Source organism: Amborella trichopoda, chromosome 9 (genome assembly GCF_054954075.1).
Source record: "Amborella trichopoda isolate Santa Cruz 75 chromosome 9, AtrichopodaSantaCruz75HAP2 v2.0, whole genome shotgun sequence".
Lineage (NCBI taxonomy): Eukaryota > Viridiplantae > Streptophyta > Magnoliopsida > Amborellales > Amborellaceae > Amborella > Amborella trichopoda.
Window position 1 is genome coordinate 21,779,967 of NC_142344.1, and position 21,101 is coordinate 21,801,067.

At 36.5% G+C, this 21,101-nt stretch overlaps 1 long non-coding RNA gene across 3 annotated transcripts; it reads right to left on the minus strand.

The window, feature by feature from the left end:
* Positions 1-10,874: 10,874 nt before the first annotated feature.
* On the minus strand, positions 10,875-15,964 carry LOC110007446 (uncharacterized). 3 transcript variants are annotated; one of them, XR_002281262.2, is made up of 4 exons: positions 15,784-15,964; positions 13,584-13,680; positions 12,928-13,438; positions 10,875-12,382 (listed from the first exon to the last, which is right to left on the minus strand). It is a non-coding gene; the product is annotated as an uncharacterized LOC110007446 (long non-coding RNA). The 3 variants fall into 3 exon arrangements; XR_002281261.2 differs by having other exon boundaries at positions 15,466-15,857; XR_016040724.1 differs by having other exon boundaries at positions 15,713-15,786.
* Positions 15,965-21,101: the final 5,137 nt, after the last annotated feature.

Below are 21,101 nucleotides of genomic sequence, written 5' to 3' on the forward strand. Positions count from 1 at the left end.
TGGTATTTTTCTTAACTGGGTGGCCACCTAGACGCTGAGTGACCTGGATCCCCCAGGCTGACCCGCCTAACCCTTTTTGATACATTGAATTTAAGTAAGCTCAACTTAACCCAAGAGATAAGGAGAAATTTATGGCCACCTTCACCCGACCACAAAAAGTCCCTCATAAGTTTTCTAACCTAGCTAGGATAGAGGTAGGCATGTGAAAAAGAGACATTATGAAGAGTGGAATACTAGAGAGGGTAGCCTTGATGAGTATCAATCTTCTGACCGAGGATAAAAATCTCCCTTTCCATGCAGCTAGCCTCCTTTCAAATTTATCAATTATTGGGCTCCAATATTTGAGCATGTACCTCTTTGTCTTAATTATGGACATCTTAATTAAGTACCTACAGGATGAGATACCGTGGTGCATGTTGTTCACAGATGACATAGCTTTGATCGATGAGAGGAAGGTAGAAAAGGAGGAAGAGGCAGATTCAGAAGAAACAGATGAGGACGAGCATTATATTGAAGAGGGAGATGACTCTGATGATGGCCTCGACTTTGATGCATATGATGAGGCTTGCCCTATTGATATTCCTTCTGATGATGATGATGACGACTGAAGACTCTTGCCTCTTGGTGCTGAGTGTTGAGTGTTGACTATTGTGTTGAGCCATGAGTGTTGACTTTTGTTAGACTGTTTATATTCTAAATTTTTGTATATTTCTGTTGTATTGAGTGTTGACTTTCATATCCTACACTTGTATGGTTCTACAGTTTATTGTTTTAACAATATGGATTATCAAAATTCTCTTCTCGACGTCTATCTTCTTTTTTTTCAACTTGGAATATGGTATTTGGTAATTTGGTAGTTGAAACGGCATCAACACAAAGTTAGAACTTTGGAGGGATGCCTTAAAATCCAAAGGATTTAAAATTAGCCGAACTAAATAGAGTATATGGAATGAAAGTTTAATAATAATAGGAGTAGAGACGAGGAAGCAGGAAGCAGTTAAGATTGACGGCCAGGAAGTACAAAACATACCGTACTTTTGATAGTCGACAATCCAGGAAAATGGAGAAAGTGAGGAAGATGTCGCACACATAATTAGAGCTGGCTGGGCGAAGTGGAGACGTGTAAATAGATTTTTATGCGATCGCCGCGTACCAATGAAGCTGAAGAACAAGTTCTATAGGACAGTTGTGAGACTAGCTTTGCTCTATGGGGTAAAATGTTGGGCGAACAAAAAACAATATACCCAAAAAATGAGTGTAGCGGAGACGAGGATGTTGAGATGGATGAGTGGCAAGACAAGAAAGGATAAAATTCAAAATGAATCCATTTGGGAGAATTTAGGTGTGGCACTAATAGGCAATAAGATGAGAGAGAGTAGACTTAAGTGGACTGGCCATGTGTGGCACCGACCAAGTACAACACCTGTTTGGAGGAGCGAGCTAGTTCAAGTGGAAAGATTGAAGAAGAAATGGGGTAGGCCCAAAAAGGCGTGGTTGGAAATAGTCCGAAAAGATATGGGGACATAAGACCTCACTGAGGATATGGTCTTTAATAGAGCAGAATTAGTGTAGCCGACCCCAATTAATTGGAAAAAAGCTATGATGATAAATGGTCGAGTCTTAGCAAACTGAGACAATGAGGCAACCACAAATAAGTGGAAGGGAGGTCGTCTACTGCGTAAACCCTTCGGTCAGCTATGCTCTGAACTAAAGGATTGCCCAAGACAATACCCATCATTTTAGATTTCACCGTATTAACTCTGAAGCAGGTCGCAAACTCAAACCATTGGAGGAAGAGTAGCAGGCAGTCAACTTGTCACTGGGATGCATTGCAAAAGAGGAGAGTATCATCTGCGTATTGAAGGTGGGAGATGGATGTACTCGACCTTCCAATGTTGAAGCCAGTAAGAAAGCATGCTCGGTACATTCTCAAAATGGAGGCGCTAAACACCTTAGCCACTATTGCAAAGAGGAAGGGTGACAAAGGATCACCCTATCGCATGCCTTAGAAGCCTGAAGTATCCCTTGGGGGAACCATTAATGAGTACAGACAAAAATGGATTGGAGATGCATTCTTGAATCCATTTTCTCCATTTAGCCTTGAAGCCCATTATAGGGAGAGTCTCATCAAGAACCTTCCAATCTATGTGATCATATATCTTCTCTCAGTCAAGTTTTGATAACGAGGCCTAGGATTTTTTTGAAGGTTTGGGATGCCTCTTGACTGCCTAAGTATCGAGTAAGATAGGACGGTGGTCTGAAGTAAGATTGAGAAGAACGGAGGAGTGAGTCCCAGGGAAGAGATTGTCCCAATCTAGAGAAGTGAGCAACCGATCCAATTTAGATAAGGTGGGATTGGGGGAGTAATTTGACCAAGTGTCTTCCGCCCCATACTCATAATTGCTTCATAGGAATCAAGACAAATCTTTCTTCTAAAGTCCTACTTAAAAATTAGAGCTACAGAAGTTTCTACATCAAAGGTGCTCAATGGATTCAACTTACATCTCCCTTTCTTTTCATACCAAGTATGGATTCTCAATGGATTCAACTTACTACTTCCTTTCTTTTCATAGGAAGTGTGGATTTTCCCATTCTAAGCACAAACAATTTTAGCTTAACAAAAAGACCCTTAGAGAGTGAACCAAACAGGTCATTCTCGAGGCAAAAGAACTAAGGTAGGCAGATATTACATCAATGCCAAAAATTTGAGGCCCAATATGATCCTGAGTAGTTACTGAAGAAAGGAACTGGAAAGGGGTCAAAAACAACAAACACAACACAAGAAAAATGGAAACCAAAATTAATGAATTACCACTTATTACATTCGATACTTCCTAAAGGGGTCATCACTTGGTGTGACGGTAAAAGGTTCGGGTAACCAACACAAGAGGGTTCAAGTCCTGAGAGCAGCCAATTTGTGCATAAAAAGCCAAAGATCAGGACCGTTTCCATGTCACCCCTCCAGGGACCCTTTGGCCCTCCCTTTTTTTTTAACATTAGATACTTCTGGTATTGAATTCTGGTCATTATTCTTTTAGATTGGATGTTAAAACTCAAGAAAGTTGGATGATAAAGCTCAAAATTGAATTGTACCAAACTAGGTTATTGAGGCACAAAAACAATTTTGTATCTCACACTATCATGTTGTATTGTTAGTTTTACGTTGTGACTTGACTACTATATGTTATCTCTTTGCCAGATCCATTTGTTACTTCAATTCTTTATCTCATTAACATACATCTAGTTGCAATAAGAACGTCATAACATAGCATATGAAAAGAAAAGAGAGTTTGCATTGATGATAAAGAGAATACCACTTATTACAACAATGCTTCCAGTTTGAATTCTGGTCTTTATCATTTTAGGTTAGATGTTAAAAAAAAGAAACTTTATTATTATTGAACTAGGTAGCCATAAATATTTTGTTCTCTAGACACATTGCAAGGTTTTCAGAAATTTAGCAGGAAGGAATTGTTTTTGTGAAATGAATGAAACCATGCAAAAGGTACCTCAAGTGTATTAGAAGTTTCTGTACATAAGTGGACAACTTCTCTAATCAGCTCTAAAGGTCTCAATCAATCCAAAATTGAAGCAAGAATCAAGTCTTACAATACTAGGTTCCATTTCCAGTTAATGCCCATAACTTATTTCAAATAGCTCGAATGGGTCATGGGTTCCATCCCCAGTGGCAGCCCAACTTAACTCCAGATTAGGCTGTTAATAAGGACCATTTCCTAGTTGTGCTAAGTACCACTCCAACAATTAAGACATTTCAGTCCTGCTGCTAATTTTTATGGACAAATATCCTGCTTACTTTAACGCTAGGCGATGCTACACGCTTCACCATGCAAATGCTCATAATAGGTTGATTCATAGCTGTTTGAATCTCCCAACCTGGCAATCCTGCTCTGGAATCTCCCTCCAGCACTACGAGAAAGGGATCTACAAGGAATTTTGAATTTTCAAACTTTAGGATCCCAATGCTGATTATTCGGGATATCAATCCCACTACTGGGGATCTAAATCCCCACTTTAAAGACCAAGATAAAGATCAAGCTAAGGATTTTCTTTGTTTATAGCCAGCTACTAAATGTAGTTATATTTTTCATACTATTGCATTGTTTGTCGGCTATAAATAAAGAGATACCTACTTTAAAGAATATATTTAGTTTTAGATTATATATACTTTAAGGTTAGGATCAAGATCCACAAAAGTTTGGGATCAAGATCCCAAAAAGTTGGATCAAAATCTTCAAAAGGTGATATCAAGGTCCTAACATTTGGGGACCTCAATGCCTAACATATGCTCAGATGATGATGATGATGATAAATGCCTAACATGTGCATTATCCAAAGATGCTCCCAACCATATGGATTTTGTAGCCTTTCACAATCTCCAATCTTTTATCCTGATGCCATCAACTATGGGCTGATCTCAGTGCCAAAATGTGGCGCACAAACAAGATTTACATATAATAATCAAGTTTCTAATTTGTTTAATCTACCAGTAAAAAGAAGATTCTTGGTATGCTCCACAAATTTTTGCATTCAAAAAGCTTTAGATCATGGAATGCTTGGTGGAACCCAAGCCAAATATCAAAAAGTCATAACAAATAGATGAGAAAGTTTGCAACATTGCTACCAATATGGTAACCCAAACATGGGAGGGTGTGAGAGAGAAAAGATATCGACTCTGCCAATGGCACATATGAGCCCTAGTATGTAATGAACTCCTGTTATTATTGAAGCTACTTGATTTAAGAATAACTTAAATCTTTGAAGGGTACTAACTTCTATGAATAAGACTTCGAGATTCTAGAATCCTAAAGGTAAATTCTACTCAATAATAAAATTTGACTATTCTTATCCAAGGTTTTGAAGTTTTATCTCTTCAGATTCAAAAACATCTTTTTTGTGTCAACCCAAAAATACAAACAAGAAGTGTTTGTACAAAAAGGGTCCCATTAAATTGTGTTCCGGGGGAGAGTCATGCCATTGGACTCAACATGATATCTGTTTCAAACTTGTGAAAAATGGAAGGGAAGCTTTCAATGTTGCATTATGTAGTAGAGGAGATTTAAATTATTGCACTATTGCTACGGCCCAATCTGCATGTCACCCCAGATTTGGTATAGATCACCGCCTTCCTATATTAAACTGTGTTTTTCCAATAAAATGACCTTTTCTCGGTCTTTCAATAGCCCTGGATATGAAAAGAAAGCCCAACCATCATCCCAGTCATAGAAACCTGCAAACCTCAAGCTTTAATTTAACATATTCAAACCCTAAATCTGGAATCCTGCTTCAGCCAATTTCAGGGATCAAAATAAATCATTTTCAATCCTTAAAAGTCTTAAACGTATAGTTTTTAAGCATCTCTCTTTTTCAAAATGTAATCAATTTTTCAAGATTATCAATATCAAAGATCAAGGAGTAGTGACTTCATCTTCACCGTCTGATCTAGGCCCAACTCTAAGTGTTGTGCCTAAGGGCCCAGCTTTACAGGTTCTTTCTTTGTGTTCCACTACTTTTTCTTTGTTATTTGATTTTTTTATTATTATATCATCAGTTATTTAGCCTTATTTTCTTAGTAGATCCATTATTCCTACTTTGCTCTTATTTCTCTTATTCTTTTATTCGTTTTTTTTTTTTTCATTGATATTCGTCTTGATTTCATTAGGAGATTTTTTGTTTGTTTCTCTCTGTGATTTTTCCTCTGTTTCTTTTAGATTTCACACTATCTAAGTTGGCTCAACCACATATTTGCAAAGAATAAATCTTTTTAAGGTTCATTTCTTCATAGATCCAAATTTGATGGGACCTACTTCTTTCAAATTGTTAACCTTATGTTTGAACACGATCTTACATAGATTTGACGTAGATTATTGTAATAAGTCTCAAAAACAAATGTATTGCCTACCCAAAGAGGAAATGGGTTCTAATAAGTCATTGAATCCAACCAGATTTGTGATTCCCTAATCAATTAAGCAAATTTTTCAAGGGAAAATTAAAAGTAACACCCAAGAATAGACTTTTTAAGCAAGTTACCCCAACCGAATTTTTTTTCTCACTATTTCTCCTAAAATACACTTTTCTAGCAAATAACCCTCAAGTAAAAAAAGGTACATTTTTTAAACAAAAATACCCTTTTTTGTACATAAAAATTTAATTTTGGCCAGACATTCACGTGGGCTTACATGGGTTGTCGGACCGCTCTTTGACATTGCCAGACCCCGTAAAACTAAAAAAGTGCCAAAGCGCACTTTGACATTACTGGACCGCACTTTGGCCAGTTGCTGGACCCATGGGCCTGTTGCTGGACCGCATGGGCCTATTGCCGGACCGCTCTTTGGTGGTGCCGGACTGCATGGGCCTATTGTTGGACCGCTCTTTGGTAGTGCCGAACTGCATGGACCTATTGCCGGACCGCCACTGTTATTTACTGAACCGACATTACACTGGCGGACCGCCTTTTCATGGGAAAGAGGAGAGAAAGGTGAGGGTAAAAGTAAGGGAGGGTTTTTTAGACTTATTTTTGAGTTGGGGGGTATTTGCTAAGAAAATATATTTTGGGGTAAGAAGTGAGACAAAGAATTTGATTGGGATAACTTGTATTGCAAATCTAGTCTTGGGGATTATTTATAATTTTCTTATTTTTCAATATTAGTTGGACTTCGTTCACTTTCTTCAACCAAAGTGATATGCCTACCACTGAGCTCAAACCCGAAAGGCCTACCGAGGACACCCTAAAATGTTACTGTTAAGGGGAGGTCTTTATCCAAAATGGTGAAAAGCCCGACAAAATTTAAGCTGTCGACGGTTCATAGGTGTTCCAAACAAAAAAAAATTAAATGGCTTGAGCGCCTCTCCACATCGCGTGTGTTGCTTCTATGAAGGAATATCTAAATTCTTGAAAAAAAAAAATTTTTATTTTTTTTTACAAATGTTAATAAATTTTATTGTTAATGGAAGCTACAAAAACGATAAATTCTTGAAAACTTCATAAATAAATTTAAAAAAGGATGAGGAAATGAGATTTCGAGCTTGGGCTCGATTTGTTAAGATGTTGAGTACTATGCATAACTATCCAGAACAATGGGAGATAAAGAGAGAGTAACATCGTTTGTGGCTTTATTTTATTTAAATCAAATCAAATTTTACCTGTGGTGCCACCGATGTATAAGACATGTAATTGCTATTCTTCCGAATGGATAGATGAGAAAACTTTAGTCATATTGTCACGAGTTGACCACCGAGCATAAGCTTTTCATTCGATGGCTCCGTTTGATAAATTTGCCCCCAGTCCAATCTTTTCATCATCAAACCGTTTCGAAACATCAATGGCCTATTTAGACTTCATTATTTGAAAGTTTAAGGCAGTTCGATATTTCTAACATCGGAACGCGTTCTGACCTCCACATTTTTTTTAAGGTTTATGGTGATCCTATGACTACATTTTTTGAAGGTTTATGGCGATCCGTTTTTAACTGTTAGAATTTCGACCACATTTTTTGAAGGTTTATGGCGATCCGTTTTTAACTGTTAGAATTTCGAACATATTTTTTGAAGGTTTATGATTAATCAAGAATATACAATACGACTCTGTATAAATATATGGCCAGTAACAGTTACAGATAAATACCAATGATTATGAATTGACACCACCTAATATTATCAAAAGATATGTATCCATACAGATATATCAATATGATACATATCCATATCCATATGTTCCAGTAATAGTTAAAGATAAATACCAACGGTAATGGATAGACACCGCCTAATCTTTCAAGAGATATGTATCCATACAGATGTATATCCATATATTCCAGTATTAGTTAAAGATAAATATCAACGGTTATAAATAGACACCACCTAATCTTATCAACTGATGATATGTATCAGTATGATACATATCCATATACATATGTTCCAGTAATAGTTAAAGATAAATACCAACGGTTATGGATAGACACCACCTAATCTTATCAAGAGATATGTATCCATACAGATGGATATCCGTACTAATACAGTATGATACATATTCACATCCATACATTAACAACTTCCCTCAAACTCAAGATGCTTTGACCCAAAGCATCTAGAGTTTGAATAATAAGTTGTATAAACATCTCAAACTCAAGATGCTTTGGAGTTTAAACAATAAGTTGCATAAACGAACGAGTTGGATCTTCAGGTCTTCAAGTTCATGGCGTCACTGATAGAAGCAATGGTCTCTAGATGCTTTGGAGTTTAAATAATAAGTTGTATAAACGAACGAGTTGGATCTTCAGGTCTTCAAGTTCATGGCGTGACCGATAGAAGCAATAGTCTCTATGCTCAGATTTCTTGAACAACATGCACAGAAAAGCGGCAACCTCAAGAACAGACGGTCTCAAGAATATCCGGGATCGAGTAACAAAAAATTCAATCACAACAGAAAAGCAAGCCTTCTGAACATTTGAGATCGAGTAACAAAAAACTCGATCAACAGACATAATCGAATAACAAAAATACGATCATCAAACATGATTGAGTAATAGAAAACTCTACGATCATCAAACATGATTGAGTAATTGGAAACTCAATCATCAGAAAAGATCAGAGTGGCTGATGAAAGTTCAGACAGATCACCTTGAGATCAAGATCCAGAGGCAAAACAAAGAGAGGGGCGATTTTCCAAATAGAGCAGATCGGCCATTTTCATAAGCCATTTTTCACGAGTTGAATTTTGCAAATTAGCGATCCTCATAAATCGACGCCTCGAATAGAGCTATGAGATCCAAAACAGAACAAAGAGTTGAAAAACGACTTGACAGATAAACAAATCAGATTGAGCACAACAACAATGGTTTACCCTTTATAAAATAGTAAAGAACCTAGCGGTGCACCTTTTGCACGTGTAGAATGAAAGAGATGATACCCAACAAAAGAAGGAATTTACCCAAGTAAAGAGGCTTACATCTACCAAATGAAGGCAGGCATTTGGAATAATAAGAAACTTAGAGGTGTTCTTTTTGCTCAACAAAAGTGCCCAACAGAGTATGAAGTAGGGAGAAAGAGGATGGCCAAACATAAGAAAGAGGGTTTCAAAAATTGCAAGGTGCTTAAAGGAAGGACACCGATCGCCATCCATTCCCGCTTAGACTCGTGCCTTAGAGCCTCTAATTTGTCAGCCGTGGCTTGAACGTGTTTCAAATAAGGCTTCATCTTTTACACAAAACTAGAAGGTTACACAAACCCAGAAGGTGAAAAGGGCAATCTGGCCACTAGTTTCCCCTCAAAGAGATAATTCAATAACCCAAAAACAATGATAAGAACCAAAGCCCCAACCCCACCAAACTTAAACTTAGAGAGAGGAAGGTCTCTCTCGATATAAATCCCTTAGCCACACCTGTTAGATAAGGTCACAGGTTTTGTCAATGACAGTGAACTGCTCAAGCACGAGTGACCCAAACTTGAACTCCTTGTCACAAAGCTGCTTCAGCTGCTCTGCCAAAAGATTTTTCACCGACAAAAAGGTTTTTGCGCCACAGGGAGTTGATGCGTTTAACGTAGTAGGTCTCAGCAAATTGGGAAAAAAGTGACAAAATGCAGTTTCTCTCTCTAGGAGATGATTTCTAGATGCAAACTATGAAACAAAAGAGAAGCAAAGGGGTGTAGGCAGGTGAAGCAAATTAACGGGTGAGGGACTATGCAGTAACGGTTTTATTGAAGGATCGTAACAAAACTATGATCTGAGCTCCTCACAGCAACCTCATGGAGATCTGAGCTCACACCTCAGATCTATGGTTGAGGAGCCTATTGCTCTGATACCGTTTTAGAATTTTCAGATTACTGCGTAGAAGTCTATTAAATTGATTAATCAAGAATATACAATACTCCGTATAAATATACGACCTATAAAAATTAAAGATAAATACCAACGGTTATGGATAGACACCACATAATCTTATCAAGAGATATGGATCTATACAGATGCATATCCATACTGATATGTATCATATCCATATCTATACGTTCTAGTAATAGTTAAAGATAAATACCAATGGTTATGGATAGACAACACCCAATCTTATCAAGAGATATGCATCCATACAGATGCATATCTATACTGATATGTATTGATATGATACATATCCATATCCATACGTTAACAGTAACATCTGATATGATATGTATGGAAATGATACATATCCATATCCATACGTTAACAGTAACATCTGACCGCATTTAAACGTCATTTTTTTTTTTAAGGTTTGAGGCGGTCTAATGTTTATAACTTCGGACCGCATTTAGACTTCAATTTTTGAAAGCTTAAGTGTGCACAACTTGAAAATAAATTGAAAGGTTACGGCGGTCCGATGTGCATAACGTGGAAATAAAATAAAAAATAAGGGGATAAGGACCTCTGCATAAATATCCCATATTTTTTTACTATCACATAATAACGGTCAAATAAAACGTATTTTCCCTTCATTTTAAACCCTTTATCAAAATATAATCGAGAATTAGAAAGATGTGCAGTCAAATAATTATGGGAAATGACCTTGTAAGAACCTCTCCCACACCCATGTGTGTAGGACCCAAATGATCACTATTAAATTTGGTATAAATCTCTCGAAAAGTCAAGTCCCATACCCATGTGATAACTTTTTTAGAGATCTGTGTCGCATTTAATAGTGATCATTTGGGGTCTGGGTGTGGGAAGGTCTCATATGATCATTACTTAATAATTATATGTGCATATATTTCGGAGAAAGCGTGCAAGTTTCTTCCGAGCCTAATGGACAAGATAACTCGTTATGGGATAAATTAAAGATTGATAGAAAAGGATAAAGTGACAGAGAGAGTAGTGTTCAAGAAAATAGTAGTAACCAAAAGAATCAGAGTATCATCTTCGAACAAACAGGTATTCTCAAGTGACACACTCAAGACACAGACAGCGGCCCACTTTATTAAACGACCATTACATTACATTCATAGAGACCTCTGAGGACACAGACTCTGAGAGCACCTTCTGTCAGCAAGAAACTCAGCACGAACATGAAGGAAGACCAATGAAGCAATTCAACACCACTTAAAACCCAACAAATAAGAAACATAGAAAATCTACACCAAGGCACTCACATTATTGCAGAATCAATATAAAGTAGTGGGTGATAATGGCCATCAAATGCAGTCTGTAATGCCTCACTTTGGAGGCGGTGCGTGGTTCACAGGAGCAGTCTTGGGGGGTGGTGCATGATGCACAGGAGCAGTATTAGGGGGTGGTGCATGGTGCAAGGGAGCGATTTTGGGCGGTGGTGCATGGTGCTCGGGAGCGATTTTAACGGGATGAGGGGGTGGAGCATGGTTGAAAGCGGATTTGGGTGGTGGAAAATGAGGGTGGTGGTGGTGGCCATGGTGGTGGTGGTGGTGAGATGGGGGTGGCGAGTGGTGGGACACCTCTGCGCCAGACACTGGGACAATTTCTCTCACTAGAAGAGCTAGAGAGAAAAAAAGGTAAGCAATTGAAGAAGCAGTAAAACCCATGTCTGATTTTTTGTTGATTTCTCTATTCTTCTCTTATTAGAAAGTGGGTTTGAGCCATGTATATATAATGGGCAGCTTTTAAGTCTTCGATTGTAAAACCCTCCCCTGATTAGGGCTTTCCCCTGATTTAAGGGCTGAGAAAAACCCTCCCTGGTTGGAGCAATGTGTCGTCGTAGGGTTGTTTAGAGAACGTGCAATCCAATGAAACATGGAACTATTCACATGTTTGCTCCCGTAAATGCTGGCTAGGGTTTCGGAGATCATAAAATCTTTGTATTTTGGGAGACAATTAAAAAAGTGTGAGAGATGAGAGGGGACAGGACTAATTAGTTTGGTAAATTTAATAAGGTTTGAGTAAAGAGCAATTTACGTAAGGACCTTAAAAAAAATAGAGAAAATACAAAATGCCTTTCTTATAGTTGGAAATTACAAAAAAAGTCAGTCACCCCGCTATATTTTTTTTTTCAAAACTACCCGTCGATTTGAGGATACCATCTTCGGACTGAATTTGGATTTTTTTTTTTTTTTTTTTTTTTTTCAGTTTTTTCTTCAGTAAGGCAGTGCCCCAAGTTAGTGCCCAAGCGGTATGAGGTTATAATTCTTGGGCCGATCCTTCTTTTCTTTTCAAAAAAACAACAGTATGAGGATGGGAACCTCGGATTGACCCCTGGACTGAGCAGAGCTCAGTTTTAGGCTGGTCTAAGGTCCCCATCCTTGGACCGCTCCTTATTTTTTTGAAAACATAGCGGTTCAAGAATGAGAACCTCAAACCGCTTGTGTCTTCCAACTCCGCGTCATCATCCTCATGGCCGAGGTCTTTCTATGCTTCATGTGGGTCCCAATACACCTACAAATATAAGGACATGAAATTTTATGAATTATACTAAATATACCTACAAAGACAATTAAACAAGGAAACGGTTTCTATAGGTCCATGTTAAGGATATGTAATCTCTATTAAGGAGACCATAAATATAAATAAATAAATAAATTTTAAAAATTAAAAATGACAATTTTATTAAGAAAGTATTTCGACTGTTAGTTTCAATTATTTTTAGATGGACCACCTATTTATACCTATTGATACTTTATACCTCTGGGACCGTAAATGCAGAAATGTGGCCCCCACTGCATGAAACAATTTTCCATTAAACAATGTAAATGGAGCTATAATTACCCTCTCATGCATGAGCATCTTGGCTATAGTAGGCAAGGTTATGGAGTGGGTTCATATTGTGGATTGCGGTTCTAGTGACCCCTACACGGACAATTCTATTTTCTTCATCGGGTGGGAGAGTTCCAAAACACTCAAATGCCGATGCATGCACAACAACAATTATTGTCATGGTGGAAAAATGAGAACTGAAAATAATTAAAATTATTATTTATTACCTAAAATAGGGTAGCAGAGCCACCAAAGTGATGTACGATCCTTGAATAAAGTTAGGTATCTCCTGGGCACTTCATTGCCCTTCGAACTGGAAAAAAGTAGTGTTGCCTGCCTATGTGCGCATTCTCAGGTAACTCTATAAAATTCTGCCTCAACCAACTGAACTATAGTGTCAAAAGTCTTCCCTCCTCCAGGCAATCTCAGACCAAATGATTCAAGTATGTATGTTACGGCTAGCAGTCTCTTGTCAGTACAGGATCCCCAGTGACTTTGAGTCGGTGAATCTGCGGTGTATCATACAATGTTGACATCATATCTCCAATACATACTGCCAAATGGACGGTTGATTTCGGGACGCCACCTTTCCTCCATAGCCACCATCAACAGAAGATCAATATATCTGGGGTGTTGCTCTGCCAGTTCTATTAGTAGCAATAACCCCGTCCTTCTACAATTTCTCGTTCACGCCCGAATGGCGCTTAATGACTCATCAATATAAATTTGTAGCCTCTCCTATAATAAATAAAGCACTTTAGAGTGTATACTATAATAATTTAAGCACTTTAGAGTATATATAGTTGGTAACAAGCATACGATGTGAAATTAAATAGTATAAATGATACAATTTAAAACAGACATAAACAAGTGTTTTCTTTACCTTTCTTTGTGCCACTAATTCTTAGACATGTTTGTCTTTCGAGTACAATGGGCCCTCATCCTCTGTTCCATCATGCCACGATCTCAAATACTAAATTCTGAATATAGAAACAGAATTACAAAACGTTTTAGTATAATCTATTTTTTTAAAAGATAAGTTATAAGCAATATAGACATTTATGAGAAGAGCAAAATCAAATATCCTGGATTCAAGTACACCAGAAGAAAAAAGAGAAAGGTTTGGAAATAAAAACAACTTTGCGCTGCAAAAAGAGAAATCATCTACATAAGAAATGGAAATCAAACAGAAATATATGCAATACACATTTGCACACCACTCATGCAAGCATTCACATTAGGCACACGGCAACAGCTGCACATATGTGCTATTTAAATTTATCATATATCCACGCAAAGGATCATAGGTGATATATGCTTGGGAACTCAACCATTAGCACAATACATTAATGAACTATCCATTTATCAATTTAGACTTGCAAGTATGGGAACTCAGGTGGCTAATTAAAACAGAGACAATCTAGAGTTATAGATGTCAGCATTGGAAAGCATCCCTTGCAGCTAATGGTTAGGACCTTGAAGAGGTCACATCCTCTTCATGAGGACATGCTACCTGAGGCTACTCTATAAAGTAGAGAGGAGTCCCGCTGTGTATGTAACTTAAGAGAGAAAAACCCTCAATAAAAAAATAAATTTCAATCACACAAGTACACCAGAAATAATAAGTATATAATCATATCAAAAGTTCGCCATGGAAGTCTTATGAAACTCAAGGCATGAAAATATTCTAAAAGCATTACAATATTTTGTTATAAGTCGAGGCAAAAAACATGAACATAAATGGAGAACAATATGAAGTAGTATAATTCCATATAATCAACTATGGACCCTTACATGAAAATATTTGCATGAAAACATCCATTCAAATCAATTAGAGATCCTTCTAATACTTTTAGGGCAAAAATTTCAGAACTGCATATCGTATAAATGTAATGATTGAGATTGAAGTTTGTTCGTATATCGTGCAACGCTCACTGAACATTTAGATCCCAAAAAACAGGTAGAGCATATCGACAGCTAGAAGTGAAACACAGACTCTAATCAAAAGAATGAAATTAACACAATACTTTCTCTCAGAGAACCAAATGGAAGAAAAAGAAATTTCAATCCAACCACTCATTTGAACCACAGCGTCCACCCATAACAATTCCACATAATAATAGCAATAACTTGCCACAAAAATTATGGAATAAAATAATTGACTGATCAACTTATCAATGGCAGAAATTTCAAAAAAAAAATGCATAAGAAAAAATGAGCACTAATGATGAACAAATCATGGATAAAATGAATAAAATATTCATGGAAAAATCCTAAGATGCAAAAGTTTACAGAACTAGCAAAGCAGTCAAACAATAAACAGATGAATAATATATTAACGAGATCCCAGCTATTAGCAGATCATGAAAAGCTAGAATCACATCACACAAAATATGATCGAATTTCACCTCAAATACACATTAAAAAAATAATCACACCTCAGAAAAGGCAAATGAACAGCACCTCAAAAATAGGTATAAAAGAATCGCAAAAAACTGGCAAAGCATATCATTTTTCCTAATATTTTTTAGTGATTTTCAGTTGTTTTTTGAGGTGATATTATAGATTCTAGAAGCCCTAATCATTTCTTTTCGATTGCAATCTAAAATAAAATAATGCAAATTCCCATTTGAAAAGGCCTAAATCCAAATCTAAGCATCCAAGTTTCTCAAAAACTGTTAAAAAAAAAAAAATATATATATATATATATATATATATATATATATATATATATATATATTATTCACATGATAATTGGAAGTCACCGGAATCACAGTACTGTAGCCGGAAATCCTCCCTGCTTGGGCCGGTTGACCGTTTAGAGAGAGATATATATATATAAAAGGTTTGAGAGAAAAAATGAATCGAAAGAAACCCCTCTGGTCATAAAGTGATTGCAGGGTGGTACGAGGATGGAGACCTTGGACCGCATTAGATCTCAATAATGGGATTTTAACCTAAGATCTCACTGGCCTACAATCATATACAGAAAACCACAATGTTCCTACTAACCATCCTCAGGCCTACAATCATAAACCACAAAGTTCTTACTACAATCATAAAACCACAAAGTTCTTACTAACCATCCTCAGATTTCTCGTCGAACTAAACAAAGAATGATATTTTATTTCATATTTTTCGTTACAAGTGGTATCACAGAGTTCCTCTAGAAACTTCATGCCAGTTAATACTTGCGTTGAGTCTTATTTAAGCTAAAAAGACAATCAGTGAGAAATAAAAAAAATGCCAACGGCTTCTAAGGCAGTTTGGCCCTTAAAGTCAAAACAGATTAAATATTTCATAAGCTTGGTCATTTTCAACGATGATTGGTCCTTCTTTATTTATAGCGATTTATTTTTACGATTTTGGCGAGACTAATGTCTCTCACATGATGTTGTCCACCATTTTACTTTTAAAAGCTTTCACTCATTGTATACATTCTAGTTTGAGTAGTGATATGATGCAACCATTGTATTATACTACGATGAAACGATGAGTTGGCCAAATTTTAGCCATTGGATTTTTTTGAATCCATCGTGTGACATTAAGATCTACCTTATAATAAAAGTTAAAAATTCCAAATGTCTATCACTGTGCGCCTCTATCTCCTGCTCTTCTCTCATTGCTACTGCATCTCTTGTCATCTCCACCTCTCTCTCTACCAGCATGCTCTCATCTTCCTTCACTCCCCTCACTCTCCTCCTCTTGTCCCTTTCTCCTCTATCTTCCTCTCCCCATCATCTCCCCTAATCTTCTTTTTCTCTCTTCTTCCCTTTCCAAGCTTTCTCTCTCTTCTTTCCTCACTCATTTTCTTTCTCCATCTCTCTTATTGCTCCCAAAAAAATGGACTTCAAATCACAAGCAAACTCCAAAGCTCCAAATAGCCAAATCAATATGGCTTAAGAACCCCAAACAAATTTTGAAGTTTATTGCTCTAATGTTTCTATTTCTTCTCTCTCCTCGAGTATAATTTCTCTCACTCTTGTGTGTTTCATGTAGCTACTTTCTCGCTCTCTCTTGTGGAGAAAGGCACGAGAAAATTTAGTAAAGAAGCCCCTATGTGCCAGGAACAAATTCTCGACATATTTTTACTCAGCAATAGCTAACAAAACTCTGAGAATCAATGGATGATAAATACAGACGAGTTGGTTTGTATCTATTTCAAGCGCTTTTGGTGTAGAAGGTGTGATTTTTCTTCAGTTTTCTTGTATTTTTGTTATTCTTGAATCAATAAATAATGCAGAGGGGGGGCATTTGTTCTTTAATTTCATTTATTTATTTATGTAGAGATCGCTTGCGAGCAATGCTTTATCATTTTATTCTAGGTTTGGGATTTGATACTTTGCGGTTTGCATTGTTTGGCTTTTTTAAAAAAAAAATTCTGGATGGCTTTGTTTGATTTTCTTTTGAAGAATTAGTTGTTTTAATGGGATGGAACTATTAGTAGGTATCTTTTTTGTACTAAGACTTCGAGATTTTCAGACACTTCTTGTGTTATTTGTATTGAATTTAAGCTAAAAACTTGCCACACTAGAATATCACGATTTTGAAAGGGATTTTTTTGAAAAATCCCAAGAAATTATGAGTTATTGCCAGAATTTTTGAGAAGTATGATTTTTTACTGTTTATCGAATGTTTTTGGGGTGTCTCTTTTGAAGAATGAGTTTAATGACATGCAACTATGATTGTGTCAAGGCTTAGAGATTTTCAGGAACTTGTACAATGTTCTTGGTGAGTTTTGTTGAAAATATGATCTATCAAGGCCTAAATTCCAGTAGTCTCTCATTCAATGAGAGCGATTGAGAGATTGAAATCTTGGCTTCTGTGACATGGAGCCCATATTCTTTTACCCCGAGTACGCATGAGGCATCGAAAGTTCACGTGTTGAGAAAGCAATTTCTCAATGAGGTGTGAGGGTCACCTCCTAATCAGGATTTTATAGGTTAGCCTCATGTTTAGCTGCAATCGACTAGGGCTTAGATAATCCAAATGAGAAAATTAGAGCCCGAGTACTTAATGAGTATCAGCCCTGTATGGAATGGTCAAGACTTATGGGACATCAGTCCTTATCCTGACACGAGACCATTGCATGGCATGTGTATTTTCATTTCGTACGGAAAGCCACTATTCCAAATGCATTATCCGAGTTTGGAAAAGTCAATGCACATGTGCTTTGAGAGGACCCTTGTAATTGAGTTGGATTATGTCCCACAGGGGTACACCTGTAATCTATTACGAGCCAATGATCGGAAGTTCTGGCTCAGCGGCTTTGATATGGCCAATTATGTGTCCCTGCTTTAGACTGTGGAACATACGTCTATTGGGTCGATCTGAGACTCGACGGAACATCATTTGGGACTAGCCCAATGGAGTACTCTGATACTTATAGTTATTAGCCTGACATCTCACTATATCTTTTGTCCGATTTTATAATGATGAAAAAACTTAATAATTGCTCAAAAATACTTTCAATATTTATTGGGAATTTTAGGGAATTTTTCAAAATTTTATTTGCTAAAAAAATAAGGGTTTTCATATTGTTTGAATCAAATTTCATTTTAGTCCTAACCTGGTAGTGTCATGTGGCGTTCGAGTGGCCATAGGGCTGCCACATGACACCCCACACCTCACTCTAGGATCACCGCTCAGCTGGGTACTGATCCCTATACGGGGGACTAGATTGGTATTTAGTTGATTGTTTTATAAGGGGATGTGTTATGGTGTTTTGTTATATTTTGTTATATAATGTTATAAATTAAGACCCCCTTTTTATCACATGTCTTAATTAATTCACACATGGGTCATGCATAGCATGTGTGAAGTTTAATTAATTTATTTATTTGATATTAAAGAAGAAATGTATTTTCAAATTTGAGTTGAAAAATGTCTTCACACACATGTGTGAAGGGGACATTATCTTTAAATTGATTGGTTTGAAATTGTAGATCTACAAAGTGATTGGCTTGATAAAAAAGAATATCTCCACATGTGTGAGCTTTACCAATTACTTATTTGCCCTTTAATCTTTGTAGTTATCTACTCTAATATATTATTAAAAAAAACTAAGGGTCTTTTTGTAAAGCCATATTAGATACAATTGGAACAAAAACATGTGCAAATGACAAAATGGTAAAGTGGCATAACTTAGGGTTAGGGTGAGTGGTAATGGTGTGAAATCCCATCCCTTCATCCTAGTAGTTGGATGGGGATGGGTGGCTAGGTACATTAGCCTCTCATGTACCTTTGGATTAGTGAATCAAGGGTGTTGATTGAATCTAAAGTTATACCCATGTTATAAAAGCACATCATGAGATCTCAAACCCTAAGTATCTCAACTCTTAAACCATTTTGAAAAATTGTTGCTCCCCTCTTTCTTCTAAGGTTTTGTGAAAGAAAATTGAAGAGAGCGAGCTTTTAGAGTTCCATTAATTGTGATCTTGATGGTGGTCCTCATTGCTAATGCTTAAGTCCATAGTATGCATTTATCAAGGTAAATTCCATTGAATTTTCTTTTCTCATAAGATCATATCATTTGCATCTATAGTTGCTGGAGTTTTGAATTTATAAAAGTTTCATTGATCTTAGATTCCCCATTTGATCACATTTTTCATCATGCTTATTCATAGTGTGGTTCTTCATGAGTTATAGCCTATATGTATGAGAATCCATGATCATGTATAGTATCTTTTGATTACTTTGCTTCAAACCCATCAAATAATTTAGTCTTAGAGTTTTACTCCATTTTCAGGACTTTTTCATCACGTTTTTACCTATGGGGGTTCATAATCTTTCCATGCAAGATTGTTTTGGTGGTTTGAGGGACCACCATGTGTAGTTTGGCCATAACTCTCTTGTTCTTTATCCGATTCGATTCAAACCTTTTAAATTCTATTTTGGATGATAATGCCAGTATTTTGAGATCTTAAGAAATGATTTTAAGGTATGTAATTTCTTTCTATTTGGATTACACTCTCTTGTGATATTGAACCACTTTTGTACAATCTGAAAGGACCAATTTAAGTCCTTATAGGGCCCGATTGCATGGCCCTGGCACAAGGGGTTCGAAACATGGCTTCCCTATTTTAATTTGACAATCTAATTCCCTATTTAGTTGATTTTATTCTTTAGAATTTGGTTTAGAATAGTTGCATGATGTATTTAAGCTTTGGGATTTATACAATTTATGCTATGAAAATGTAATTCATAAGCTAGTCTTGCTTTATATGTAATTGCCCCAAAAGGGGTTGGTATTTGAGTTTATTTATAGGGGTTATACAAAGCTAGAAATAGTTGTAATTGTTATATAAAATGATTGTAACTTATTCACTTAACTTGATTTTTAGCAAGTGGCTTGTTGAAAGTGTCCATTTTGCCTTGTTTTTTGGATTGAAATTTTGCTCTAGTCTTTGGACCCACTAACAAGTTTAACCTAAAATATTATTGCAATGGAATTCAACTGCTATTTTTTAGTGATATTTTATAAATATCCTGAGAAATTGGTAGTTCCTACCAAGTTTTATTTTGGATCCTGCAATGCATTTATTGGATATTTGTAAAAATTTTGATGAATTTCTTTTATAGTGTAAGCAGGAAGTTCCTTTGTTTTATTTTCTCCCATCATTGCGACACTGTTAAATTTTTTAAGCTCCCCATTATTTTCTTGGGAATTTTTTATTAGTAAGAGATGTCTTCCTAATTGTGGTGCATACAATAGGATTCTATGAAGTTACATAGAGCTTAAGATCTCTTTCTAGAAAGATTGGTTCACCCAACCAAAATACATCCCTTTTTTTTTGTGGTAAGTAGTGAGTAAACTCCACAAGATTATAGTATGTACACTAGAGAAAGAGCTACAACGAGTGGGGTACCTGGTTTTTGGGGTTAGAATTTGCTAGAGAGAGAAAAAGGTACCTGGTTTTTTTTGTTAGGATTTGCTAGAGAGACAGAGGTACCTGTTTTTGGGTTAGGATTTGCTAGCGAGAGAGAGAGGTACCTGGTTTCTTGGGCTGGGATTTGCTTTCCTTTGGTTCATGGTTCATGGTGCTTGTGCTTTATACTTAGGGTGTTATGGTGCTTATGATGGACTAGTTTTTTGCATAAAGATTTTCACATTTCCCTTCATTTTGATATTTTTTTTGAAAGCCATGTCAAGTTGATGTTCTCTTAAAACTTATTATCTCTCTCTACATCCTCTAATCTTATATGTGCTCGGAAAATTTAAAAATTGTCCTCATGGGAATGATCTTTCTTGATCAGGTTATTATTGAATACATATTGTCATGGATATTGACAAAGGTCAGAGTCATGCCCATATTGACAAAGATCCGAGTCATGTCCTCACCAATGATGCTGTGAGTTAGAGTGAGATGAATTATTGGGACATTACTCCTATTGAAGATTT